The sequence below is a fragment of the Melanerpes formicivorus genome, unplaced genomic scaffold (genome assembly GCF_026170545.1).
Source record: "Melanerpes formicivorus ecotype bairdi unplaced genomic scaffold, bMelFor1.0.p_v2 SCAF_91, whole genome shotgun sequence".
Taxonomy (NCBI): Eukaryota; Metazoa; Chordata; class Aves; order Piciformes; family Picidae; genus Melanerpes; species Melanerpes formicivorus.
In genome coordinates, this window is record NW_027142443.1 from 1,060,129 (window position 1) to 1,085,322 (window position 25,194).

General features: G+C 61.8%; 1 protein-coding gene across 3 annotated transcripts in view; it reads left to right on the plus strand.

Annotated features, from left to right (window-relative positions):
* The first annotated feature begins 5,564 nt into the window (after nt 1-5,564).
* CXXC5 (CXXC finger protein 5) overlaps nt 5,565-25,194 on the plus strand; it is a 46,322-nt gene continuing 26,692 nt past the window's right edge. For all 3 annotated transcript variants that reach the window (XR_010990758.1, XM_068165653.1, XM_068165654.1), the window contains exon 1: nt 5,565-5,656. The gene's annotated coding sequence lies outside the window, so the exon portion shown is untranslated. The remainder of the gene's footprint in view (nt 5,657-25,194) is intronic.

Below are 25,194 nucleotides of genomic sequence, written 5' to 3' on the forward strand. Positions count from 1 at the left end.
GCATCCATCAGACCTATGGGCTGGAGGGGGTCTTACAAGTTCCCCACTGTCACCCCAGCCCTTTCCAGGAAGGGGTGATGAGTCCCTGCTCCCACTGAGGGAGCAGCTGTGGCACGTCCTGGGGAAGCAGGGGCAGGGCGAGTGGCTGCTACCAGCACCAGCCGAGCGGGAGACAGCTGGGGTTAAAAATTAACACAGGCACGGCCTGGGGTAGCGGGCAGCAGGGGCCTGCCAGGGGCTACCTGCTGCACAAGGCTTCCCCCTCCCCGGCCTGGCACTGCAGGCTTTGGCAGCTGGGGAGTGCCACAACACCCCCCAGCCTGGTGCCAATGGGGTGTCACATCCCCCAGGCTTGGCTGGACACAGGCAGAGCCCCATCCGTGCCCCTGGCACGGTGGTGGCAGGCAGCCAGGTGTGGTGGTGGTGGTCACGCTGACCCTGGGCACACTCTGGGAGGTCAGCACCCAGGAAATGCCAGCTGCTCCAGCTCTGCTCTCTGGCACCATCAGGGCCAAGGGGAGCATAGTGGTTCCTAAACTGAAAGGTGGGCTTGGTGCCAGCCTGACCCCGGCGCGCTGGAGCCGGGGATTTCCCAGCACAGCATCCCCAGGAGCTCGCACAGCTTCCCGGGGCTGCCTCCGACCTGGTTCCTGCTTCCTGCTGGCTGAAGAAATTCAGCCCCATGCCTCAAATCAGGGATGTCACCAAGGTCTGGGGCTTCTGGTACAGCGTCTGGGCAGATCTGGGTCCCCTCTGCCAGAAGATGCCCAGCACCCGCTGTGGAGGCGGCGACAAGCAAGTGCCAGCTCTGTAACCCACTTGGACGGCAGCGGCCGGGCTGGGGGGAGGCTGTGCTGGGTATTTCGGAGCGCGTTTGGAGGCTGTTGGGATGTGTCTCCTGCTCACGCAGCCTTGGCAGTCCTCCAGCTGCCGTCCCATGGTGCCCTGCTGCCACCCGGGGGGGCCATAGACCTGCCTGACCCCCTCCTCCCTGCCGCAGGGTCGGGCTGCCCGGGATCACCCCCACGTCCCGTGATCCTCTCCCCATCCCCCAAGTTATTCCCGACCCTGTGTCCTTGCCAGGAGCCGGGCAAAGGACCCAGCTCTGTGCCCCGGGGAGGAGGAAGCACAGAGCCCGCTGCGGGCGCCTGGTGCCCAGCATGGCGGGGGAGATTTTGGCACCGGTTCTGGCAGGCAGAGACCGGAGGCAGCGCTGCTGTTTGCTGTTTGTTCCCACCCCGTCCCCTCCCTAGCCAGCGCTGGCCCCTCTATGCCTTCCGCCCTCGTTCCCTGTGGCCTCCAGCCCCCACCTACCTTGCCCTCTATCCCGCCTCCCGCGCCCTCCCTCCCCATCCCTGCCGTCCTCCATCCCTGTCCTGCTCTTCCTTCATGCCTGTCCCCTTTGTCCTCCCCATCCCCCTCACTCACCATCCTTGTCCCACTCAATCTCCATCCTCATCCCACTCACCCTCATCCCCACCCTCCTCACTTTCTATCCTTGTCCCTGTCATTGCCATTCCCTGGCCACTCACCCTCTTTCTGTGCCCTCCTTGCCCTCCATCCCTGTCCCAACTGCCCTCCATCCTAATCTCTATTGTCCTCCATCCCTGTCCCACTCAGCCTCCATCGCTGTCCCCACCAGTCTCCATCCCTGTCCCCACCAGTCTCCATCCCTGTCCCCCAGAACTGCAGCACCCCAGGGGATAAGGGTCCAGAGCAGGATGGAGGCTCATGGGCTGCACCCCTGGGAGGATCTCTTGTCCTCATGCCATGGGAATGTGCCACTTTGCTGGCCTTAGAGGATCCAGTCCTCCCTGAGCCTGGGACACTTGGGCAGTGGGTACCAGCTCAGGGTGCTGGGGAGCCTGGAGGTTTGCTGGAGAGTGTTGGTGTCACCTCTAGGAGCAGGTCCCTGTGCCTCAGTTTCCCCTCTTGCAGAGGACTTCAGTGCTCAGCAGAGATGACTTCTGTTCACGTTGAATGGTGAAGTCCTGGCGTGGTAGGGAGAGGATGGCAAGCTCCAGGTATGACCTCTGTGGGCCTTTGCACGGGGGTCATCAGCAGCCTACAGCTCATGGTGGCATCAGGGTGGGGGTGGGACGCACCCAGGTCCTTCAAAACAGCAAGAGAAAGGCACATGAAACTGTGGGGGAGAAGGTGTCACATGCTGGGTGGCACTGCCAGTGTCACCAGGGCCAGGCTGCGGTGACAGGGCTGCAGTGCTGGTGGGATGCTGTCTCCTCTCCCCCCATCACCGGTGCCACCTGCACCCACGTCCCTGGCACAAGCCTCTTCCGAAGCCTTGGGGTTTGGGGGTAGCAAGAAGCTGAGTGGCAGAGATGGGCGAGGAGAGGGACGAGCAGGGGCCGGTGGCGACGCCAGCCGGGAACGGGTACGGAGCGTACCCCAGGAAGATGGGGCAGTGCCCGCCCCCACGGTTGCCAGCCGGGAGGAAGGCAGGGAGGGAGGCAGGGAGGGAGAATTTTGGGAAGCCTGAGCGTGGTCCCAGCGCCCGCGTTCGAAAATCCCCGTCGCTAAAAATGCGAATTAAGGGAGACGTGGATCAAATACAAACGGCGGCGGCACCGCGCCGCTCGCCGCCGCCCCCCCGCCCCCCCCAGCCTGGGCTTTTTTGTGTGCTGCCATCCCAGGCGGGCGCGGGGTGGGAAGCGGGGAAGAGATTTTTGCATTCCTGTGAAAAAAAAAACCGAGGGGAAAAAAAAACCCAAACCAACACAGAGGGGAGAGGAAAAAAAATAAATCAACGGCAACACAAACCCAGTTTCGGTTTTGTCAGGATTTGTGCTCTGGGGGGGCGAGGGGAGGGGGGGGGTTGGGTGTTTCGCTGGCAAGCGAAGAGGCTGCAGGAATTGGGGGTGGTGGGGTTGGGTGTTGTGGGTGTTTTTTTTTTTGGGGGGGGTGGGGGGGTAAGGGGGGGGGCTGTTTTGTCCCCGGGAAGCTGCTGGCGGCTGAGGAGGCTGAAGGAATTTTGGGAACTTCCCGGTTTTTCAAGTGCCCACTCCTCAAACCGGGGGGGGGGGGGGGGGGGAGGGAAGGGGAGGGAGGGAAAAAACCCCCCACAACCCACCGAGGAAAGAGGGGGGGAAAAATAAGAAAAAAGAAAAAATATTTTTAAAAAATATTAAAAAAAAGTAAAAAGAAAAAAGGGAAATGGGGGAAAAAAAGGGGAAAAAGGGAAAAAAGGGGGAAAAAGGGGGAAAAAGGGGGAAAGGGAAAAAAGGGGGAAAGAGAAAAAAGAAAAAAGGGAAAAAAGGGAGGAAAAGGGAAAAAGAAAAAAAGGGGAAAAAGGGGGGGAAGGGAAAAAAGGGGAAAAGAAAGGGGGGGAAGGGAAAAAAGGGGAAAAGAAAGGGGGAAAGGGAAAAAAGGGAAAAAAGGGGGGGAAAGGGAAGAAAAGAAAAAGGGAAAAAAGGGGGGGAAAGGGAAAAAAGGGGAAAAGAAAGGGGGGGAAGGGAAAAAAGGGGAAAAGAAAGGGGGAAAGGGAAAAAAGGAGAAAAGAAAGGGGGGGAAGGAAAAAAGGGAAAAAAGGGGGGGGAAAGGGAAAAAAATAAAAGGGGAAAAAGGAGGGGAAAGGGAAAAAAGGGGAAGAGAAGTGTGTGGGGGGGAAGGAAAATAAAAAATAACCTGCCCCCCACCAGCAGTAGGGGAGAAAAAGGCATTTAAAAACCCAACCAACGACCGAAAACGCTGCTGAAAAGTTGAGCAGGAAACTTCTGGCTCCCCGCCGCGGGGGACAAAGCTGCGGGAGATTCGTCCCCCACCCCCCTCCCCGGGTGACTGATGGCTGCCGTCGACTCTTCCCTGCTTGTTCAGGGGGCTCGCAGCTGATGAGTTGGGGACTTACAACCAGGTCCCTGGTAGCAGCAGGTGTGGGGCTCGGGAGCCTGTGGTTGGGGGTCCTCACACCCAGCTTACCCCGCTGGTGTGGTGGTGGCATGGGGGCAGAGCTGCATCGTGGGTGTCGCGTCCCCCCCCCAACTCCATCCCAGGCACCCGGGGGTGCCCCTCGGTTCTGTGTCCCTCTGCCAGCCGCACCGCACGGTGAGGGACTGACGGCTGGAGGACGCGAGAGTGGGGATGGCTTGCTCGGGGTCGCCCCACTGTTGGGGCATAGAGGGGTAGGGGGCACCTGCCCATGTACAGCTTGGTGAGGGACGGGGGAGCACAGGGGGGTGACACCCCGTGGAGGTGGGGGGTGGGGTGCAGGGTGACCCCCCGGGGGGCTGGACAGGGGACAGCCATGTGGTGGATGGTGTGGGAGGGACATGGGGCACGAAGGTGGGGACCTCACCCCTCAGAGCAGGGGGGTGCGGGGAGGCAGAACACCCGTGGGGTGGCTGGGACATGAGGGGGGCACACCACGGTGATGTCCTATGGATGGGACATGCGGGGACACAGACAGGTGACATGCGTGGGGGTGGGTAGGACACGAGGGGGGAGCCACACTGCAGCCTGTCATGGGAGGTGGATGGCACATGAGGGGAATGCCATAGTGACACCCGTGGGGGTGGGTAGGACCGGGGGACCATGCCACAGTGACACCCCTGCTGTTGTGTGGCACATGGCAGGGCATGGAAAGGTGCCAGCTGTGGAAGTGGGTGGGACACGGGGTGGGGGGCGCAGCACTGTGACACTGGGGAGGGGATAGATAAGACGCAAGGAACACAGCAGGGTGGGGGCAGCTGGGGCACGGGGTGACCTCCCGGGATGGCCCACGGGGGACACACTATGGTGACACTCGTGGGGTTCAATGGGACGTGGTGGGACACAGCAGGTGGACACTCGTGGGGGAGGGGGGCTAGAACACAGAGTGAGGTGGACACCCCACAGTGACACCTGGTGGGAGAAGCCACTGCAGGGTGGGGGGCAGGTGGGATGGGGGGTCACAGCAGGGTGTGTGGGGGACAGGTAAGACCTGGTGGCAGGGCGCAGGGTGGCACCCGTGGTGAGAGGCAGCAGGGAGGACGGAAGGGTCACGGAAGAGGGAGGTGAACAGGCAGGACATGAGAAGGGGAGTGGCACACTACAGTGGCACCCCTGAGGGGGTCCGTCCGTGGGGGAGAAATGGATGGACACGAGGACACGGGGAGTGGGGGTGTGGCCACGGTAATGGGGGTGGGGGACGGGTAGGACATGAGGGTCACGGGGGAGAGGGGGCAGCAAGTAGAACACGGGGTATGGGGGAGCACACTACTGTGACACTCGTGGGGTCAGATAAAACCAGCGGCGGGGTGACACCCGGGGTAGGGGGTGGGGGACGGCAGGGAACATGGTGGAGGGGGTGCCCACAGCCGTGGGGGTGCAGGTAGGACACGGGTGGGAAGGTACCACACGCACTACAGTGACACCCGTGGGGTCAGACCGTGCCAGCGGCGGGGTGACACCCGCGGGGACACACACACACGGACACAGGGGGGGGTCGTGCGGGGGGTGTGTGCCCACCTCCGTGTGTGGGGTGGTCGGTCGAGGGCGGTGGGGGGGTTGCGTGTCGCGCGCGGGGCGGCGGGGGGCGCGCGCGGGGCGGCGCGGCTGGGCGGTCCGGTCCGGTCCGGGTTTTGCCGGCAGCCCGCGGGCAGCGGCAGCGCCGTGCAGCGCGATTCGGGGGCTGTGCACTCCCAGAGCGAGCGGCGATGTGGAGGTGGGTGTGCGGCGGCGGCGAGGCGCCCGGCCCGCCTCGGGGTCCCCCGGGGTCCCCCCGGCACCGGGCAGGTGCTGACACCCCTTCCCCCCGACCCCATTCTCCCCGGTCCCTTCCCCTAACCGCCCCCCCCCCCCCGCCACAAGTCAGTTCCCGGGCAGCGCTGCCCGCAGCGGTGGCTCCCGGACCGCCGGTGGGTGCCGGTCGCCGGGGGTTGCTCCGGTGGGTGACGGTGGAAGTTGGGGTTTTGGGGAGGGGTGGTGGAAAAAAGGGAACGGTGAAAAGAAAAAAAGTTTGGCGGGGGGCGGCTGCGGCTCTCCCCGCTCCGCCCGCCGCCGTTACCGGGCTGCCCGCGGCGGCAGCGGGGCGCGGAGCTGGCCGCCTGCCCGCCTGCCCGCGCCGGGGCCCGGCCGGTGCTGCCTGCGCGGCCCCGCTGGTCCCCGGGAGGCGACGGAGGGGGCAGCGGGGTAACGAGCAAAGTTTTTCTCGGTGCGGCGGAACCCCCGTTCGCGATCCCGTCGTCTTTCCTGGTTCCCCGCTCGCTGCCGGGGATGCGCTGGAAGGCAAAAGGAAGGGATAGGGGCGACCCCCCTCCCCCCGCCGCCGCCGCGGCATCGCCCGGTGGTTTCCCGGGTGACAATGGTGGCGGCAGGGCCGGGGGGCGGCGGGGGCGGCCCCTGCCACCCGCGGCCGATTTCGCGTGGGGGGAGGGGGGTTGCTGGCGGGGGGGGGAGAGCCCCCGCCCGTGGTTTTGCGGTGGCCCCACGGCGCTCGGGTTCCTCGCGGGGGCTGCTCTCGCTTTCCCTCCCGGGCTGCTCCGGGCTCCAGTACCGGGGAGCCGCGGCGGGGGTGGCCGTGGGAGCGGCGCCGCTCGCCATCGCCCAGCCATGTGCAACAACTAACCCAACTTTATCACCCTCCCCGGTTCCTTCCCGAGCCGTTTCCCCCACCCCCGCCTCGCCCTCGGATGGGATTCCCGACTCTGTCGCTGCCCCCGGCACCGCCGAGGGGGAGCACCCGCCCCCCCCCCCCCCCCCATTCCCCCCCCCCCCCCGGTACCGCAGCTTCAGCCTCTTCCCAGCCGCACGCCGTGGGTGCTGCCGGCCCCCAGCCACCGGGGCTTGGGAATTGTCCCCGAATGCCGGGATTATGGCCCCAAACTCCGCCGGATCGCACCCCCCATGCACAGCCCCCCCTCCCCCGGGGTGCTGTTTGTTGTTTGTTTCTTTCCCCCTCCTCTAATTTGATTTTTAACATTACTGTGGGGTTTTTATTTTATTTTATTTTATTTTTATTTCCCCCCCGCATCCCGCAACCGGCAAGGTCCTTCCCGCGGGTCCGCTTTTGCTTTGGGTCGGTTCATTCTTTCCCGGGATGATTGATTAGAGAGGGATAAGGCGGGGGGGGTGGTGGGATGGGGATGATGATGGGGGACACACACACACACAAGAGACACGCCACATAGCTCCGCCGCCCGCCCCGCTCCGCGTCCCACGCACAAACAAAGCTGCGCAGCCATCCTGCGATAAGGGCTCGCATGTGTGACCCGCCCGGCAACCTTTACCCCCCCCACCCCCCGCTCCCGGCCGGCGACCCTGGGAAGTGGAGGGGGGTGGGACAGAAGCCGAGCGGAGCGGGGGGGTGATGTGCTGCGGGGCTGAGGGGGTTTGGGGCAAGGGCTGGGGACGCGGGCAGGGGGGATGCACAAGCCTGGCTACCTGGGGCGCGGGGCCGGAGCCGGCGGAAGTTTTGTTTCTCTGGAAACGGGGCCCTTGCTGTGTCAGCAGCCCCTTTGTGCCGCTTTGTCCCTCTGTCCCCCCACCCCCTTCCCTACCACCCCACGGTCCCCGCGCCCGGCGGCGGCGCCGCACCTGGGGCTGCCGAGGGACGGACACCTCGTGTCGTGACTCCCCCCACCCCAACACTGCTCCGCTGGGGGGCTGAGCGGCTGCATCCCCCACCCCGAGAAGGCATCGGGGTTGAGGTGAAGAGGACTTGTGGGGGGGAGGGAGAAGAACGGAGTGGTGACCCCCCCTCCTAAAGATACCGCTCTGTGGGAGCGTGTGTAGGCATGGAAACCCTTATCCGTCCGTCTGTCCGTCCGCCTCCCCCGAAAACCCCTCTCCGGCAGAGCTTTACAGAGCCACCATCAGCTCTGGCAGCGCCTGAGCCCGGCAGGGACGCCAGTTCTGGGCTCCCTGGCAGTGCCAGCAGCTCCTCTGCCACTGCATCGAATTCAAATCGGTCGCGGCGTCACGTGGGGCGAGCCTCGGACCCAAAAAGTGTCACCGCGTGTGGTGGCTCCGGGCACCCGGCGGGCACCCACCCAGGGCCTGGCAGACCCGACGTGGCGGTACCGGCGTCACCCGGGCCGAGCCACCCGGCGAGGTGGCAGATGTCGCGCCCTGACCTCGGGGCCGGCGCTGGGGGGAGTGTGTGTGCGTGTCCGGGGGGGCGGGGGGGGGAGAGGGGTGACACACGATGACGGGACGGTGGGGACGCGCCGGCGTGTGACAACAAAAGCAAAGTAACAAAGGATCCGCCCTGGCGCTCCGAAGTTCGTCCTGGCCCGCCGCCGCCCGGCGCCGGATGGGGATTCGGTGGCCTCGTGGGCAGGGAGGGGGCTCGGCCTCTTTGCCAGCCTGGGGGTGCGGGCAGGGGCTTTGGGGGGAGGCGTTGTGCCAGGCGCCCTGTGGGTCCCCCCCTCCCTGGCTCGGTGGAGAGAAGGAAGGAGGTGGCCAAGTCGTCCTTGACGTGGATTTTGTGGTGAAGCTGTGGGCAACCAGCACCATGCTGCCAGGTGCCTGCCTGCACCTCCTGCCCGGGAAGGGAGAGGAGCACCGTGCCCCCAGATCCAGCCTGTCCCTCCTCTTCCTCCTGGGCAAAGGCAGGCAGCAAGGCAGATGTGGTGGGGACATGGAGGGGGTGTTTGGGGAATCCACTTCCCTGGGGGTCCCTCACCCGCTGGCACCTCTGGGTGTCACGCTTCCAGGCGTGCTGGTGGTACACATGCTGCTCACTCAGGACCTGGGGATGCTGCAGGCTCTGGGGGTGAGAACTTCTCCCCAAAACTGTCCCCTCTGCCAGAGCTTCTTGTGAGGAGGGCCAGCAGGAGGACCACATGTGGGGTGCTCGACCCTCACAGCTGTATTTCCCCCCCCCCAGCACCTCCTGCCGTGGCAGTTGGAGGCTCAGCCAAGGCTGGATCTGGCCCTGCCTGCTCTCAGACCTTCCAGCTGCTTGCCCCCCCCCCCCCCCCCCCCCCAAGGGAGGGCCATTGCCTGGGGGTGGCAGGAGTGGGTGCTGCTGTTCCCATGCCAGCCCTGGCCCCAGCCAGCACATTTGTTTTGCCCAAGCCCGGGCAGGGGAGCAGCCTCTTGATTAAGTGTATTAATAGTTAAACTTTCAGCTCATAGCTTAAACTCAGCAGACCACGAAAAGCTCCCTCCTTTACTCATGCTCTGTTGCTCAACTAAAATATTGCACTCAAAAGGCTTGGCTTTTTTTTTCCCTCCCCCCCACCCTCCCTTCCTTTTTCCCCTGACTCAACTTTGACTCCTGGGAGCGTGGGGGGTCTTGCGAGGGCCCCCCTGCCTGAAGGGGCACCCTGAGTTGGCTCCATTGCCCAGGGCAGGGAGGTTAGAGGTGCTTACCTGGCTCTGGGTGTCCCCCACCCTTGAAACTCAGCCAGGCTGGGTAGGAGGATGGGAACCAGCATCCTGGGGGGATGGTGTGGCCCCCCAACCCTGCTGGGGACACAGGGGTGGGCTGTGGTGGCTGGGGACGGGCTGGAGCTGCTGGTGGTAGCTGGTGTGTGGGATCAGCTCTTTTCCTGCCAGGTAGGCAGTGGGACACAGAAGGAACAGGGAAAGGGTTCAGCCATGCCAAGTGCAATGTCCTGCACCTGGGCTGGGGCAGCTCCCAGTGCCAGCATAGCCTGGGAACGTGTGGGTTTGGAGCAGTCCCATGGAGGACTGGGCAGGGCTGGTGGATGACAGATGGGACATGAGCTGGGAATATGGTCATAGCCCAGAAATCCACCCATCTCCTGGGTTGCAGAGTGGGCAGCAGGTCAAGGGAGGGGACACCACTTCACTCTGGTAAGACCCCCCCCTGGAGCACGGTGCCCAGCTCTGGGGTACCCAGCACAAGACAAACCTGGACCTGTGAATGTGGGTCTGGAGGAGGTCACCAATATGGTCTGAGGGCTGGGACAGCTCTGCTAAGGAGAGAGGCTGGGAGAGTTGGGGTTGTTCAGCCTGGAGAGGGCTCCAGGGAGACCTTATTGTGGCCTTCCAGTACTTAAAGTGGGGGCTGTGGAAGGAAGTGGTGCAGAAATGATGGGCCAAGAGTTTTTAGTAGGGCATGTTGTGACAGGAGAGGGGACAGTGGCTCCAAACTGAACAAGGGCAGGGCTAGGATGGACCTATGGAAGCTGTGTGTTCAGTGAGGGTGGTGAGACACTGGAACAGGTTGCCCAGAGAAGCTGTGCATGCCCCACCCCTGGAAGTGATCCAAGGTCAGGCTGAACAGAGCTGTGAGCAGCCCAGTCCAGTGGGAAGTGTCTGTGTCCATGGCAATGGACTGGATTGGGTGGTCTGTGGAAGTCCCTTCTGACCCTCCTGCGATTTGGTCAAGGGGGGCAGTGGCACAGGGAGGGAAGAAGAAGTGTTGGAGCAAAAAGGGGTAGCTGGGGGAGGAAGCATCTGGGAAATCCCAGGACAGGCCAGTGGCAGCAGAAACGTCTGGCTTTGCTCCTGCCCAGCAGTGGCTCTGCCACAGGGAGTGGGGCAAGATCAGACCTGCAGCAGACTTGGCCTTCACCAGAGGGAGGAGGTTGTGACTCCCCATCCTGGGGAACCTCCCAGGTGAGCATCAGAGCATGAGAGTGAGGAGCAGGCTGCATCCTTGTCTGTGTCCTGTGTTCCATGGGATGGTGTGACCCTGACTGAGGGCACCCCGTGGGTCCCACCACCTTCAGGAGAGCCCAGAGGGCACACCTGGCCCTGGCCACTGGCCCTTGAGCACCTGAACACCAGGTCAAAAGAAGCTTTCAGGTCCATCACCATCTCAGGCCCAAAGATGCCACGTAGTAGGTCCTTGTCCTTCTGGGGTGCTGGGGGTGTGCATCAATAAGGTCTCTGGAGTGGTTTCATCCTGGCTTGTGTTTTTCCATGGCTTGCAGGCAGGTGGAGGGTCCTGGTGGTGTGAGATGACAGCCCTTGCTGCACATGGGTGGCAGCCTGTTATTATCTGAATCAAACCATTTTTAAGGCCAGAAGGTTTTGCAGAGGCTGCCTTGGTGTCTCTGGTTTCCACCCATCCATCACTGTGGCATGGAAAAGGGACTCAAATAAGGAACCCTACTGTGTCCAGCTCCTGAAGGCTTGGTGCCCAGGGCAGTGCTCTTGCCTTGAGGTTTGTTGAAGGGGAGACTGAGGCTGGAGATGAAGAAATTCTTGGCAGTGAAGGTGGGGAGAGACTGGCACAGGTTGCCCAGGGAGGCTGTAGCTGCCTGGAGGTGTTCAGGGCCAGGCTGGATGAGGCCTTGAGCACCTTCGGCTGGTGGGAGGTGCCCCTGCCCACAGAACTGGATGAATCTTGAAGGTCCCTTCCAAGCCAACCCATTCTATGAATCTATCAATCCCCAAACAGTGCTGCTCATACCTAAAGCATCTTCCATCACCTTGGACATCCTTTGTGCTGAGAGGATGAAGACTTGGTGGCCTAGGCATGGGGAGAGGAATGTGTTGGCCTCAAGCCTGGAAGTGGTGGCCAGGGGAGAAAAATGCTGCTTTGTGGTTTTTTTTCCAAGCAGGATTGTGCTTTTCCATCTCCACTCTCCCAGCTTAGGGGGGTGGCAGCTGGAAAAGGGTTAGGTCACCCTCCCTGTACCACCTCAGTGCTGTGATACTCCTCTGCAGGGTGTGGGTGGTGGATGGGACCTGCAGCACAGGGGGAGATGTGTCTTGTGATTTTTGGGGCACTTCTGTGGTGGGCTTCAGCCCCAGGGTCTAATGGTCACCTTTGTCACACCAGGCCTGGGTGGTGGCAGGGTGGGAACCAGTGCTGGTCCTGGCCTTGTGGGCAGTGAGGTGCTTCTGGGTGGGCTCTGGCATTTGCTCAGCACTTCCTTATTGTCCTGGAGAAGGTCCAGGCTTGAGCAGGGGCTGGGTTTGTGCTCTTGTGTGATGAGGTTGTGCAGGTTCCTCTCTGCTGTCCTCTGGTGCTGCTGTCTGTGGCCAACTCTTGTCTGGCTGGTGGCTGCCTGCTGGAAGCAGGCCTGGTCTTGCCTGTGGCTGTGGCTTGATGGCTCTTTCATCACTGCCTTTGCAAACCTGCCTTGATTTCATGCTTGTGTTCCAGCTCTTCCTGGGGACATCTGGGAGATATCCATCTCCCGTGGTCCTCTTTGTGGGCGTCTTTGGCTGTGCCCTAAACCAGCAATGCATCTCCATCCACTTGAACCCTGGGTGGTCTCATGGTGTCCCTGCAGGGCTTGGGGTCATTGATTCTCACTTCCTCTTGCTGGGACCTGCCCTGGTGGCTTTTGTGCTTCTTGGTCTCCCTCAGAGGCCGGTTGAGAAAAGCAGTTTGTGGTCCAGATCTGAGCCCTGGGCCTCTCACTTGAACATCCTGACTCTGAAGGGGTGCCAAGTGGAGATCCAGGTGCTCTCAGCTTCGCTGCCTCCATGCACTGTAAGCTCTTCTCCTCTATACTTGCTTGCTGCTCAGTGGCAAGATCCTGCTCTCCAGCCTCTCTTGGAGCTGGACCATTTGTGCCCTGGAGCATCGATGGCTTAGGACCCTTTGGCACTGGTGCAAAGCCTGCTGGAGGGAGGTCCGCACCCATGGAAGGTGCAGAGCAGTGCTCTGCCCTCTGCTCCACAGGAGTCTGTCTGTAGGATTGGGTTCAGGCCCAGGGAGGGCAAGCAGGCTGTGCCCACAGGCCTTACCTGGAGGCTCTGTGGGGTCTTGCTTCCTTTGATGGAGTCAGAGAGTGGTTTGGGTTGGGAAGGGCCTTCCAGGATCATCGGGTTCAACCTCCCTCCAGAACACCTAGGGCCAGCTTTCACTAGATCAGCTTGTTCAGAGCCCCATCCAGCCTGACCTTTAACCCTTCCAGGGATGGAGCATCCCCAGCTTCTCTGGGCAGCCCGTCCCAGTGTCTCACCCCCTCACTGTCCCACATCTCATCCTTATGTTCAACCCAGCCCTGCCCTCTGGCAGTTCAAAGCCATTGCTGCTTGTCCTGTCACCAGAGGCCCTGCTAAAAATCCTCTCTCTGCCTTTCCCCTAAGCCTTCTTTCTACATGGAAAGGTCTTTCAGCAAGTGCAGCTCTGGCCCGGGCCATGGGGAGGTGCGGGGTGCCGGTGGCCAGGACGTGGCAGCAGACAGCCTGAGTGCCAGGCTGGGCTGTCCTCCCCACCTTCTCCTCCTGCATCCCTGCTGTGTCCAGCTGGGATCCCAGCAGGGAGGTAGATGCCAGGCACCCACTGCTCTCCCACTCTGCAGCCCTGTGCCAGCTGGGGACGTTTCGCCCAGCTGCCCCGGCCGGCGGCGGCGGCGGGCGGCAGGCTCGGGGAGCGCTGCTCCTGCCCCCTGCTTTACCTCTGGCTAATCTGATGGCCAGAGGTATGCAAAGCATTTCAAATATGGCCTCGTTAGCTGGCCCCGGACCCCGCGGCCAGGAGCCCTCGCTTCACACTGCTGCTCCAGATGCCTGCTGGGGGCCTCTCCTCACACAGCTGCCCTGCAGCCCCCTGCCCGCTGGCATCCGCGCGGCTGGGCGAGGGCCTCCTGCCCGGCCATGGCGTGGAAGTGACCCTCTGGGGCTGTGGACACAGCGTGGGAGTGACCCTCTGGGGCTTTGGACACGGGGTGGAAGTGACCCTCTGGGGCTTTGGGCATGGGGTGGATGAGTCCCTCTGGGGCTTTGGACACAGTGTGGAAGTGACCCTCTGGGGCTGTGGACATGGGGTGGATGAGTCCCTCTGGGGCTTTGGACATGGCGTGGAAGTGACCCTCTGGGGCTTTGGAGATGGGGTGAAAGTGACCCTCTGGGGCTATGGACACGGGGTGGATGAGTCCCTCTGGGGCTTTGGACATGGGGTGGAAGTGACCCTCTGGGGCTTTGGAGATGGGGTGGAAGTGACCCTCTGGGGCTATGGACACGGGGTGGATGAGTCCCTCTGGGGCTTTGGGCATGGGGTGGATGAGTCCCTCTGGGGCTTTGGGCATGGGGTGGATGAGTCCCTCTGGGGCTTTGGACACAGTGTGGAAGTGACCCTCTGGGGCTATGGACACGGGGTGGATGAGTCCCTCTGGGGCTTTGGAGATGGGGTGAAAGTGACCCTCTGGGGCTATGGACATGGGGTGGATGAGTCCCTCTGGGGCTTTGGACACGGGGTGGATGAGTCCCTCTGGGGCTTTGGACATGGCGTGGAAGTGACCCTCTGGGGCTTTGGACACGGGGTGGATGAGTCCCTCTGGGGCTTTGGACACAGTGTGGAAGTGACTCTCTGGGGCTATGGACATGGGGTGGATGAGTCCCTCTGGGGCTTTGGACATGGTGTGGATGAGTCCCTCTGGGGCTTTGGAGATGGGGTGGAAGTGACCCTCTGGGGCTTTGGACACGGGGTGGATGAGTCCCTCTGGGGCTTTGGAGATGGGGTGAAAGTGACCCTCTGGGGCTATGGACATGGGGTGGATGAGTCCCTCTGGGGCTTTGGACACGGGGTGGAAGTGACCCTCTGGGGCTTTGGGCACGGGGTGGATGTGTCCCTTTGCAGGTTGGGCCATGGGGTGGCTGTGTCCCTCTGGGGGTTGGGCCATGGGGGGGCTGTGTCTCTTTGAAGCTGTGTGGTGGATGTGTCCCGTGGTGATCTGAGAGCATGGCTGGGTGTGTGGGCGAGGAAGCAGAGCATGCCAGTGCCAGGGAGCAGGATGTCCCCTCTGCCCGCAGCCTTGGCAGGTGCCCAAGCCTCCTGCACTCACCAAGGTCTGGGCTGGGGGGGGCACAGCTCAGGGCACGTGCAATGGGTGGCCTTGGGGGGGGTGGTCCCAGGGAGGCACCAGGGAGGCACCAGGGTGGGGGATGTGGGGTGGTGGCTGCTGACCCTGGTGGGAAGCACCCAGTATGGGGAGCAGAGCTTGGAGGGAGGGCACAGTGTGACCCCGGGATGCCCAAGGAGTGGGTGCTCCCCAGAGGGACTGCAGCCCTGCAGCCCATCCCCAGCCAGCTCTCCAGGGTGGTCCTCATGATGCTGTGCCTGTGAGGCACACCTTGGGGTCCTCTGCCACCCACCTCGGGGTCCTGTGCCACCCACCTCGGGGTCCTGTGCCTCTGCCTCCCCCACCCTGCTGGGATGGCAGCTGGCACATCTGTCCACCCATATCCATCTGTGCTCCCCATCCCCTCCATGCCCCTTGGGGACAGCGTTGGTGTCCCTGGGGAGGGAATGCCATGGCCTGGCATGGTCCAGGCAGGTGTGGGAGCTAGGGGCCAGGCGTTGGCACTTCGATGCACCAGGGCAGCTGGCAAATGCCAGGCTGGCACAGTGAGGTGCCAGCCACAGTGGAGCCTGGGTCGGGTTAGCTCTTGCTGGGGGTGAGGGGGAGGCTCTGCACAGCCCCTCCCCCACGGCAGCAGAGGCAGGGGGCAATGTCAGGGTGGCACAGCTGGAGGTTGGCCCAAGAAGGGCAGATGTGTAGGGACCCTTGTACCCCCCACCTGCTGAGAGCCTTGGCCCCTCTGGGCTGCAGAGCCCCTTGTGCCCTGCCCCTGCTGACTGCCAGGGGTCCTGCTCCAGCCTCGCTCAGGGGCCTCTGTCCCACCCTCAGTAAGGGTCTCTGCCCCCTCCTTCTGCAGGGACCTCTGGCCCTCTTGTCCCCTCCCTGTCTGCAAAGGCCTCTGTCCTTCCTCTGCAGAGCCTCTTGCTCCCTCACCTGCAGACTCCTCTCCTCACTTCTTCAGGGCCCTCTGTCCACAAGGGCCCTGGCCCCCATTCTCTGGGCCCCACACTCCCCTCATCTTCAGGCACCCCTGCTTCACCTTTCTGCAGGGAACCCCTTCCCTCCATCCTCAGAGCCCTGTGCCCCCTCATCTCCAGGCATCTCCCTCCACAGGCACTCCTCTGTCACCATCTTTATTAGAATAAACCTTTATTAGAATAAACCAAACCAGCTTGGAAGAGACCTTCAAGATCATCGTGTCCAACCCATCAACCAATCCAACCCACCCAAACAGCTAACCCATGGCACCAAGCACCCCATCAAGTCTCCTCCTGAACACCTCCAATGACAGCGACTCCACCACCTCCCCGGGCAGCCCATTCCAATGGGCAATCACTCTCTCTGTATAGAACTTCTTCCTAACATCCAACCTGAACCTCCCCTGGCGCAGCCTGAGACTGTGTCCTCTTGTTCTGGTACTGGCTGCCTGGGAGAAGAGACCAACATCCGCCTGTCTACAACCTCCCTTCAGGTAGTTGTAGAGAGTGATAAGGTCACCCCTGAGTCTCCTCTTCTCCAGGCTGAGCAACCCCAGCTCCCTCAGCCTCTCCTCATAGGGCTGTGCTCCAAACCCCTCACCAACTTTGTTGCTCTTCTCTGGACTTGTTCCAGCAAGTCAACCTCCTTCCTAAACTGAGGGGCCCAGAACTGGACACAGGACTCGAGGTGTGGCCTAACCAGTGCAGTGTACAGGGGCAGAATGACCTCCCTGCTCCTGCTGGCCACACTGTTCCTGATGCAGGCCAGGATGCCATTGGCCCTCTTGGCTGCCTGGGCACACTGCAGGCTCATGTTCAGCCTACCATCAACCAGCACCCCCAGGTCCCTCTCTGCCTGGCTGCTCTCCAGCCACTCTGACCCCAGCCTGTAGCACTGCATGGGGTTGTTGTGGCCAATGTGCAGAACCCGGCACTTGGATGTGTTCAATCTCATGCCGTTGGATTCTGCCCATCTGTCCAGCCTGTCGAGGTCCCTCTGCAGAGCCTCTCTACCCTCCAGCAGATCAACTCCTGCCCCCAGCTTGGTGTTGTCAGCAAATTTACTGATGATGGACTCAATGCCCTCATCCAGATCATCAATAAAGATGTTAAAGAGCACAGGGCCCAGCACTGATCCTTGGGGCACACCACTAGTGACTGGCCGCCAGCTGCAGCCTTCTCTGGCCCCAGCATGGGCAGAGCCCTGGGGTGATGCCCAAGTGTGTGTCCCTAGCACTGGTGGTGACCTGGAGGTGGTTCGAGGGCAGCTGGTGCCGTCTGAATGCCTGGGCAGAGGGGAGAGCCTCTCATTTCTCCTATGGGGAAACTGAGGCAGGCAACAGCAGCACTGCTGCCCACACCCTCATGGGGACCCTCCAGTCTTCCAGGCTTGGGGCCAGCAGTGGGAGATGCTCCCAGGGGCCTCTGTGTCCCCTGACCATACTGGGGTGCCAGCTGGTGGTGGGTGGTTTGCCACTTACTCCCTTCTGAGAGGGCTTCTCAGCCCTCCCCTGAATATGCCCTGAGTGTCTGTGCCCAGAAGCTGAGCTCAGACCCACAGCCTGTGCCCCCAGCACCCCACAGCTCTGTCACCTCCTTCTCCCTGGCCTCACCCTGCACTTCCTTAGTGAGAAACCTGCTGAGAAGCCCTTTGAAGCCATCTCTGACCACCTTGAGGGGAACCAAACCCTCTGGTTCCCAGGGGCCTTGGTGCTCCCTTGCTGGGCTCTGGGTGCTCTGGGTGCCCTGAGTTTTCTGGGTGCTCTGGGTGCATTCTCTGGGTGCCCTGGGTGCTCTTGGTGCTCCTGATGCTCTTGGTTGTCTTGGTGCTTTCTTTGGGTGCTCTTGGTGCCCTGGGTGCTCTGGGTGTCCTGGGCTCACTGGGTGCTCTGGGTGCCCTGGATTCTCTGGGTGCCCTGGGTGCCCTGCATTCTCTAGGTGCTCTGGGTGTCCTGGGCTCACTGGGTGCTCTTGGTGCCCTGGATTCTCTAGGTGCTCTGGGTGCTCTTGGTGCTCTGAGTGTCCTGGGCTCACTGGGTGCCCTTCATTCTCTGGGTGATCTTGGTGCCCTGGATTCTCTGGGTGCTTTGGGTGCCCTTCATTCTCTAAGTGCTCTGGGTACCCTGGGCTCTCTGGGTGCCCTGGGTGCCCAGAGCAGCCTGCAGGGGGCTGGCATATCTGTGGCTGGCAGGGGAAGGGGCTTTCTCCCTTTGCAAAGGCGTTGGGGGATTAGTGAGAGGATTAGCAGACATGGCCCCAGGTAAGGATTAAGACCCAAACCCAGGAGAAAAGGAGGTGATTTGCCCCCAGGCTGATGCACCGTGAAGATTAAACTGGAATGGATTGGTGCTGTGGCCAGCAGCTCGCTAAGGGACTGGGGTGGGCAGCTGGGGGGTGGCAGGGAGGGATGAGTGGGTCCCAAGATGCCAGAGCTGGGGGGGGAAAAAAGAGACCTGGGTGGGCCAGCAGCAGGTCTGTGAGTGTGCCCACTGCCACAACTGGCAGCAGGTGATGGGGATGGGATTGGGGGGGGGGGGGACATGTTGGTAAACCCCAGCCTGCCTAACCCTGGAGCTAACTGGCATTGGGCTGTGGGGGCACAGCTGCAGCAGATCACCCCAAAGCTTGGCAGATAGGGCTGGGACACCCCCAGCAGCCAAGAAGGCAGCAGGGAACAAGTCCCCCCCTGCCCACAGCTGTCCTCATTAGCTATGGGACAGGTTCCTGTCATGGAACCGTAGCATGGGTTGGGTTGGAAGAGACCTTAAGGATCATCCAGTGCCAACCCCCTGCCATGGGCAGGGACACCTCCCACCAGCCCAGGCTGCTCAAGGCCTCATCCAGCCTGGCCTTGAACACCTCTGGGGGGGGGGACATCCACTTGAGCATTCTGCAAACCATCCTCCTGTCCCATGGTGTAGCCACCTCTGAGGCTGGAGAGCAGCCAGGCAGAGAGGGACCTGGGGGTACTGGTTGATGGTAAGATGAACATGAGCCTGCAGTGTGCCCAGGCAGCCAGGAGAGCCAATGGCATCCTGGCCTGCATCAGGAACAGTGTGGCCAGCAGGAGCAGGGAGGTCATTCTGCCCCTGTACACTGCACTGGTTAGGCCACACCTCGAGTCCTGTGTCCAGTTCTGGGCCCCTCAGTTTAGGAAGGAGGTCGAGTTGCTGGAACAAGTCCAGAGAAGGGCAACAAAGTTGGTGAGGGGTTTGGAGCACAGCCCTGTGAGGAGAGGCTGAGGGAGCTGGGGTTGCTGAGCCTGGAGAAGAGGAGGCTCAGGGGAGACCTTATTGCTGTCTACAAATACCTGAAGGGAGGTTGTAGACATGCAGAGGTTGGTCTCTTCTCCCAGGCAGCCAGTACCAGAACAAGAGGACACAGTCTCAGGCTGCACCAGGGGAGGTTCAGGCTGGATGTTAGGAAGAAATTCTTCATGGAGAGAGAGATTGCCCATTGGAATGGGCTGCCCAGGGAGGTGGTGGAGTCACCATCACTGGAGGTGTTCAGGAGGAGACTTGATGGGGTGCTTGGTGCCATGGGTTTGTTGTTTAGGTGGGTTGGATTGGTTGATGGGTTGGACACGATGATCTTGAAGGTCTCTTCCAACCTGGTCTATTCTACTCTACTCTACTCTACTCTACTCTACTCTACTCTACTCTATTCTATTCTATTCTATTCTATTCTATTCTATTCTATTCTATTCTATTCTATTCTCAAGCTCCTCACCTTTGGCCAGGCTCCCCTCCTCCTGTGGCTCTGGGGCCAGGGGGCAGCTCCCAGCAGAGCCCTTCCCCAGTGGTGATGGTGTCCTGGGAGTCACCCTGAAGGAAGGATGCAGAGTCCCTGCTCCTGCAGCCGAGAGGCTTCCCTGCCATGGTGCTCCTGTGGCTCTTTGTGCGTGGGGAGGGGAGATGCTGAGTGTGGGAGTTAAGGAAACGTGGGATACCTCCTCTGCCCTTCCTGAAGGACCCACAACCAGTGTGTGTGCTGGGAGGAAACTGCAGTGGCCTCTCTGTGGAGCATGAGGAGCAGTGACCCCAGCACAGCCATGCCCTTTGTCCTCCCTGAGCTCCTGGGGGAGGGGGAATCCCCTGGGGGAATTCCTCTTCCTGGAGCCCAGACCTATCCCCCCCAAATCCATGGATGCTCCCTGGGGTGAAGCAGAGCTGGCCTTGCTTTGGGCACCTCCTGCTGGGGTTCATCCCTCTGCTGAGGCTGAGCCATTTGGGGAAGCTGAGCACCAGCCTGGGGACCAAGCATTCTGAAGAGCTGAGCACCAGCATGGAAGGTTGAGCACTGGGCTGGGGGGCTGAGCACCAGCCTGGGGGGTGTTGAGCACTGGGCTGGGGGGCTGAGCAGTATTTCAGTGGACTGAGCACCAGCCTGGGGGTCAAGAAGTGTTTTGGAGGGCTGAGGACCAGCACGGGGTTGAACACCATTTGGAGGGACTGAGAAGCAGCTCAGTGGTTAGTCTCTTTCTAGAGGGCTGAGCACTGGTGTGGGGATCAAGAAGTAGTTTGGGGATGTTGAGTGCTGGTCAGGGGAGCTGAGCGCTGGTCAGGGGTGCTCAGGGGTCTAGCACTATTTTGGGGGGCTGGGCACTGGTTCATGGGGTCAATCATGACACTTCAGGACATGGTTTGGTGGCCATGGTGGTGTTGGGTTGCTGGTTGGACTGGATGAGCTTAGAGGACTTGTCCAACCCAAACCATTCTGTGATTCTGAGTCCCAGGCTGAGGAGCTGAGCACCAGCTTGGAGCTAGGCAGTGGTTTGTGAGGGCTAAGCACTGGTCCCTGGGGTCATGTCCCAGTTTGGGGGGCTGGGGTTAGGCAGTGGTTTGTGGGGGCTAAGCACTGGTCCCTGAGGAGCTGAGCACCAGCTGGGTGGTCAGGCGCTGGCTGGAGGGGCTGAGCCTGGCCTTGCAGCTGGGTGGGCAGATCCTGCTCGAGGCTGATGGGGCCAGCTCTGGTCACCACTCACTAGGTGTTTCCCAGCCTGTGGTGAAGGCCAGCAGGCAGCTGGTGGCTGGATCCCTCCTGGGAGTGCCGAGAGGGCATCCTAATGAGGATGTCCTCTTGCCTGGCAGCCCCTGCTGCAGGGCTGGGGGCTGGTGGTGCTGGGGAGGGTTGGTCCTGCTCTTTCTTTGCTCCCTGTCCTCCATGTGCACTCTCACCTGTGTGACCATGGCATGAGGAGCAGCAGGAAAAGCTGGCTCTGGGTCTTGTGGCTGGCACCAAGTGTGGGGGCACATCCCAGCCCTTCCCTGCCTCAGTTTCCCTCCTGCAGTGGGGCTCTTGCAGGGGTCTCTCCTGCTGCCTCCTGACCTTGCTGGTCTGGCTGCTGTGGGGTATCCCTGCTTGGACAGACAGGGATGGGAAAGGACACCTCATTCCTATGGCCTGTGGTACCCTGGTACCCTGGGCAGTGCTGGGGTGCCAAGAGCATCCCTCTCAGTGATCCTCTGGATTTTGGGTGCAGTGGGGAGTGCTGGCAAGCCCTTGTTCAGCCAGCTCCATGCTGGAGCCCAAGGCTGCTCTCACAGTAGGCCCAGCAGCTGTCACCAGCCAGGAACTGAGCCCAGCAGGAGCTTCTTCTGGAGCAGAGGTGGCCCTTGAGCTGGTACCTGTGAGAGGGTGCACAGAGCAGTGTCCCCTTCCAGCTGAGCTGCTGCTGTCAGAGTGGGGACAGCCACATGGTCTCCTTCCCAGGGATCTGCAGGGCTGGGTCTGCAGGAGGAGCCTGAGGTGTCCCAGCAAGGCAAGGAAGGATACCAGCCCACTTCTGTGCTTCCCAGGGCACCTTGAACCCTACCAGTCCCAGCTGCCCTGGGCACCTGCACCTGGCTGGCAGCAGCTGCACCTTGCCCTCTGCCCAGGAAGGGCAGGGGAGAAGGTCAAGGCCAGAGGCATGCTGTGTCCCAGGCCTTGTCCCTCCTCCTGTCCCTGCTCTGCTGGCACCCTCAGGCTCCTGGTGGCATTCCTGTTCTTTCCATGGGGTGTGTCCCTCTTTTTCCACTGGAATGCCTCCTGTCCTCCTGACGGCCAGGGGACAGATCCAGACCAGGAGGAGGATTCCTGCTGCTCTGTGCCCAGCTCCTGCGTCATCAGTGCTCCCCACTGTGGGGACCCCCAACAGGGGTGATGTCAGTGCCATGGGCTTTGTGCTGTGGGGTGCCACTGGGAAGCCAGGTGGGGTCTGATGATAGCAGAAGGTGTCCTTGTAGGAGAGGGAGGAGTGACACTGCTGGGAACACACCCTGAGTCCCATCCTGGAAGACCAAGTCCTGCTCTTCCTACCCCAGCTGGCTTTGCCCTGAGATGCTGCTGCCAGCTGCATCCTCAGCTGTCCCCCAAAGCTCTCCTGGGGTGGGGTGGGGGTGGCCATGGGGTGAAGGGGCAGAGGTCTCCCTGTACCCATCCTAAACTTGCCTAGGGATCCCATCCCAGAGGTGGAGTTGATGCCCCAGGATGAGGAACAGCTCAGGAGTGAGAACATCCCACTGGGCCCTGCTGTCCCTGGGCACCCAGCATCACTTATTGATGGGGTGGAAATCAAAGCACTTCAGGAGCACCTTGGAAGTAGAGGGTAGAGAAGGGCTGGGGGCTGCCCACAGATTTGGAAGGTGTGGATGGGGGCTGGGGGTGGGGGGGGACAGGCAGAGGCTGCTGGTGGAATGTGGGCAGGTGCTGCACAGCTTTTCTGCTGGACACAGCAAAATCTCCTCACCCTGTCCCCCTCTCTGTGCACCTGGTGCTGAGGCTGGCCATGAGATGGGAAGCAGCATGAACCCCCAAATCTTGGTCCCTTAGCATGGGTGCATCCAAAGCCTCTGGGAGGTGTCCAGAGAAGGACCATGAGGATGAGCAGAGGGCTGGAGCTCCTCTGCTGTGAGGACAGGCTGAGGGAGTTGGGGTTGTTCAGTCTGGAGAGGAGAAGGCTCCAGAGAGACCTTCTTGTGGCTTTCCAGGATCTGAAGTGGGCTACAAGAATGCTGGGGAGGGACTCTTGAGGGTGTCAGGGAGTGATAGGACTGGGGGGGATGGAAGAAAACTGGAAGTGGGGAGATTGAGATTGGATGTTAGGAAGAAGTTGTTCCCCATGAGGGTGGTGAGAGCCTGGCACAGGTTGCCCAGGGAGGTGGTGGCAGCCTCATGCCTGGAGGTTTTTGCAGCCAGGCTGGCTGTGGCTGTGAGCAACCTGCTGTAGTGTGAGGTGTCCCTGCCCATGGCAGGGGGGTTGGAACTGGCTGATCCTTGAGGTCCCTTCCAGCCCTGACAATTCTATGATTCCCTGCCTCAGTTTCCCTACAGCAGCTCATCCCTTCAGGGCTCTCCCTGCTGCCTCCTGCCCGTGGGGGGGTTTGGCTCTGGGGCTGCTGCCCCATGGAATGGGTGGTTGGTGGCCTGGCTGATGCTGGGATGCTGAGAGCATCCCTCTTGACTATTCCCTTAGGAATCACCCTCGGTGTGCACCAAAAGCCACCAACCCCCTGTGTCTTCGAGGCTGAGACTGCCCCAAACTCACCTCAGGGGCTGTGGAGCAAGGAGGATGCTTGGCCACAGCCCTGCCCAGCTGTGCTTGCTCTGGAGGGATCATCCAGTGAGGGAATTGTGTGGCTGGGCGACTTGGAGCTCGATGGGAGCCGCTTCCCATTGAGCTCCAGGTCACCCAGCTGTGTGATTTCCTCCACTGGGCATCTCTCATCCTGCTCTGAACAACTCAACCACCCTTAAGCTGAGGATTGGGTCCCCCCAAACCAGCTGCCCTAGGGCGGCTTCCCAGCAGGCACGGGGTGGGGGTGAAGGGCGGCAGCGGGGGGTGGGGGGAGGCTGAGGAGCTTCCATTCCTTCCCTGGAGCAGATGGTCCCTCGGCAGCAAGCTGCCCCTTCCGCATCGATTACCCGGGCTGGCCGTTTAACGATTGCTTTCCGGGGTTAATTAAACTCTCCTCGCCCAGGGCTGCTGTGCGGCGAGGTCCTACCTGCCTGCAGCTCCACCCCCCTCGCTCCCCGCGCAAAGGATGTGGGGTGGGAGGGGATGAATCTCTTGCTGGAGCCGGGCTTCTTGGTGGTGGGTTGCTTCCAAGCCAAACCTCACCCATAATACCCATCCTGGGAGGATCGCTGCTGGTTGCTTTGTGCTCCCGGGGCATCCGGAGCAAGGTCAGCGGCCGAGCCCGGCCCGATCCTGCCGCCCGGAGCTGGAGGGGAGGCTGCCCGGCCTCTCCCCTCCTGAGCACCGGGCTGGAGTCGGGTTTGTTGTTGTTGTTGTTGTTTTGGAAGCCAGCCCCACTCCCTGGCTGCTGTGGGATTTGGGGCTGTGGCTGCCCACGTCTCTATTAGCGATGGGCTTAGGAGACAGGCGTCGAGCGGTTGGCTGGCAGCGGGGGTGGGTGCGGAGCGGAGCGGGTCGCCAGCCCTGGCCACTGTTGGGATTTGCTGCTTCTTGCATATCTAAATGTGCCCTTTCAGCCGGCGCCCTCGGTCGAAACTGCCATCTTTCGCCTCATTGTCAGCCTCGCCGAGGTTACGCATCGTTTGCTGACTCACAGCCTCCTGCTCTAATTACTCGGCTCCAGCTCCCTCCCTGGAGCCACCCGGCCAGGCGGGGAGGGGATGGGGGGGGGGGCTGGAGCAGAGGCACCCCGTGCAGACTCCCTCACTGCAGACCCCCTTCTTTGAGCGGAGGCACCCTGTGCAGACCCCCTCCCTGAAGACCCCTTCCCTTGAGCGGAGGCACCCTGTGCAAACCCCCTCCTTTCAGACCCCCTCCTTTCAGACCCCCTCCCTTCAGTTCCTCTCCCTGCAGCCCCCCTCCCTTGCCCCCGTCCCTGCCCCTAGAGCCAAAGCCGCTCTGCTGGTCACCTCCCCCAGCATCCTCGGGAGGGTTTTGGGGTGCAGCCGGGGGGTGGGTACTGGCAAGGCAAGCACACGGCATTGTCAAACCCGTCGTCCAGCCGTGATGCCGGGGGGGTGGGGGTGTTCAGGGCTGCCTTGCCTCACCGGGCATCCCCCCGGGCATGGCTCCGCTGAGGGAGCCTCCGGACTCCCCGTGAGCGTCCATGGCGCACAGCGCCCCCATCCCCCGGAGCCCGGGCTCCCCCCTCAACTCCCCCCTCGGCACTAAACCCGTTAGCTGAGCCCTTTTGATCCCCGTCTGATATGATCAGCGGCCGGTAAGCTCCCGGCCGGGCCCAGCGTGATTGCCAGCGTCGCCGCGACTCCGACAGACGCCGCAATTACCGCCGGGGTCGGGCTGGGCTGGCTGCTGGTTCTGCTCCCCCGCTCCGCCTGGGGCTCCTGGCTGCCCACAGACAAAGCTGCACAGGGAAGTGCTGCTCTGCCCTTCAGTCTCATTGTTGCTTAGTGGTTTGGGTTTGGTTTTTTTAATACCCCCCTGTCCTGGGCTTGCCATCGTGGGGTCTGGAATAAGGACAGGCTGCCTAGAGGGGCGGTGGAGTCTCCATCTCTGGACACTTTCAAGGCCCCCCTGGATGTGTTCCTGTGTGAGCTGCTTTAGGTGATCCTGCTCTAGCAGAGGG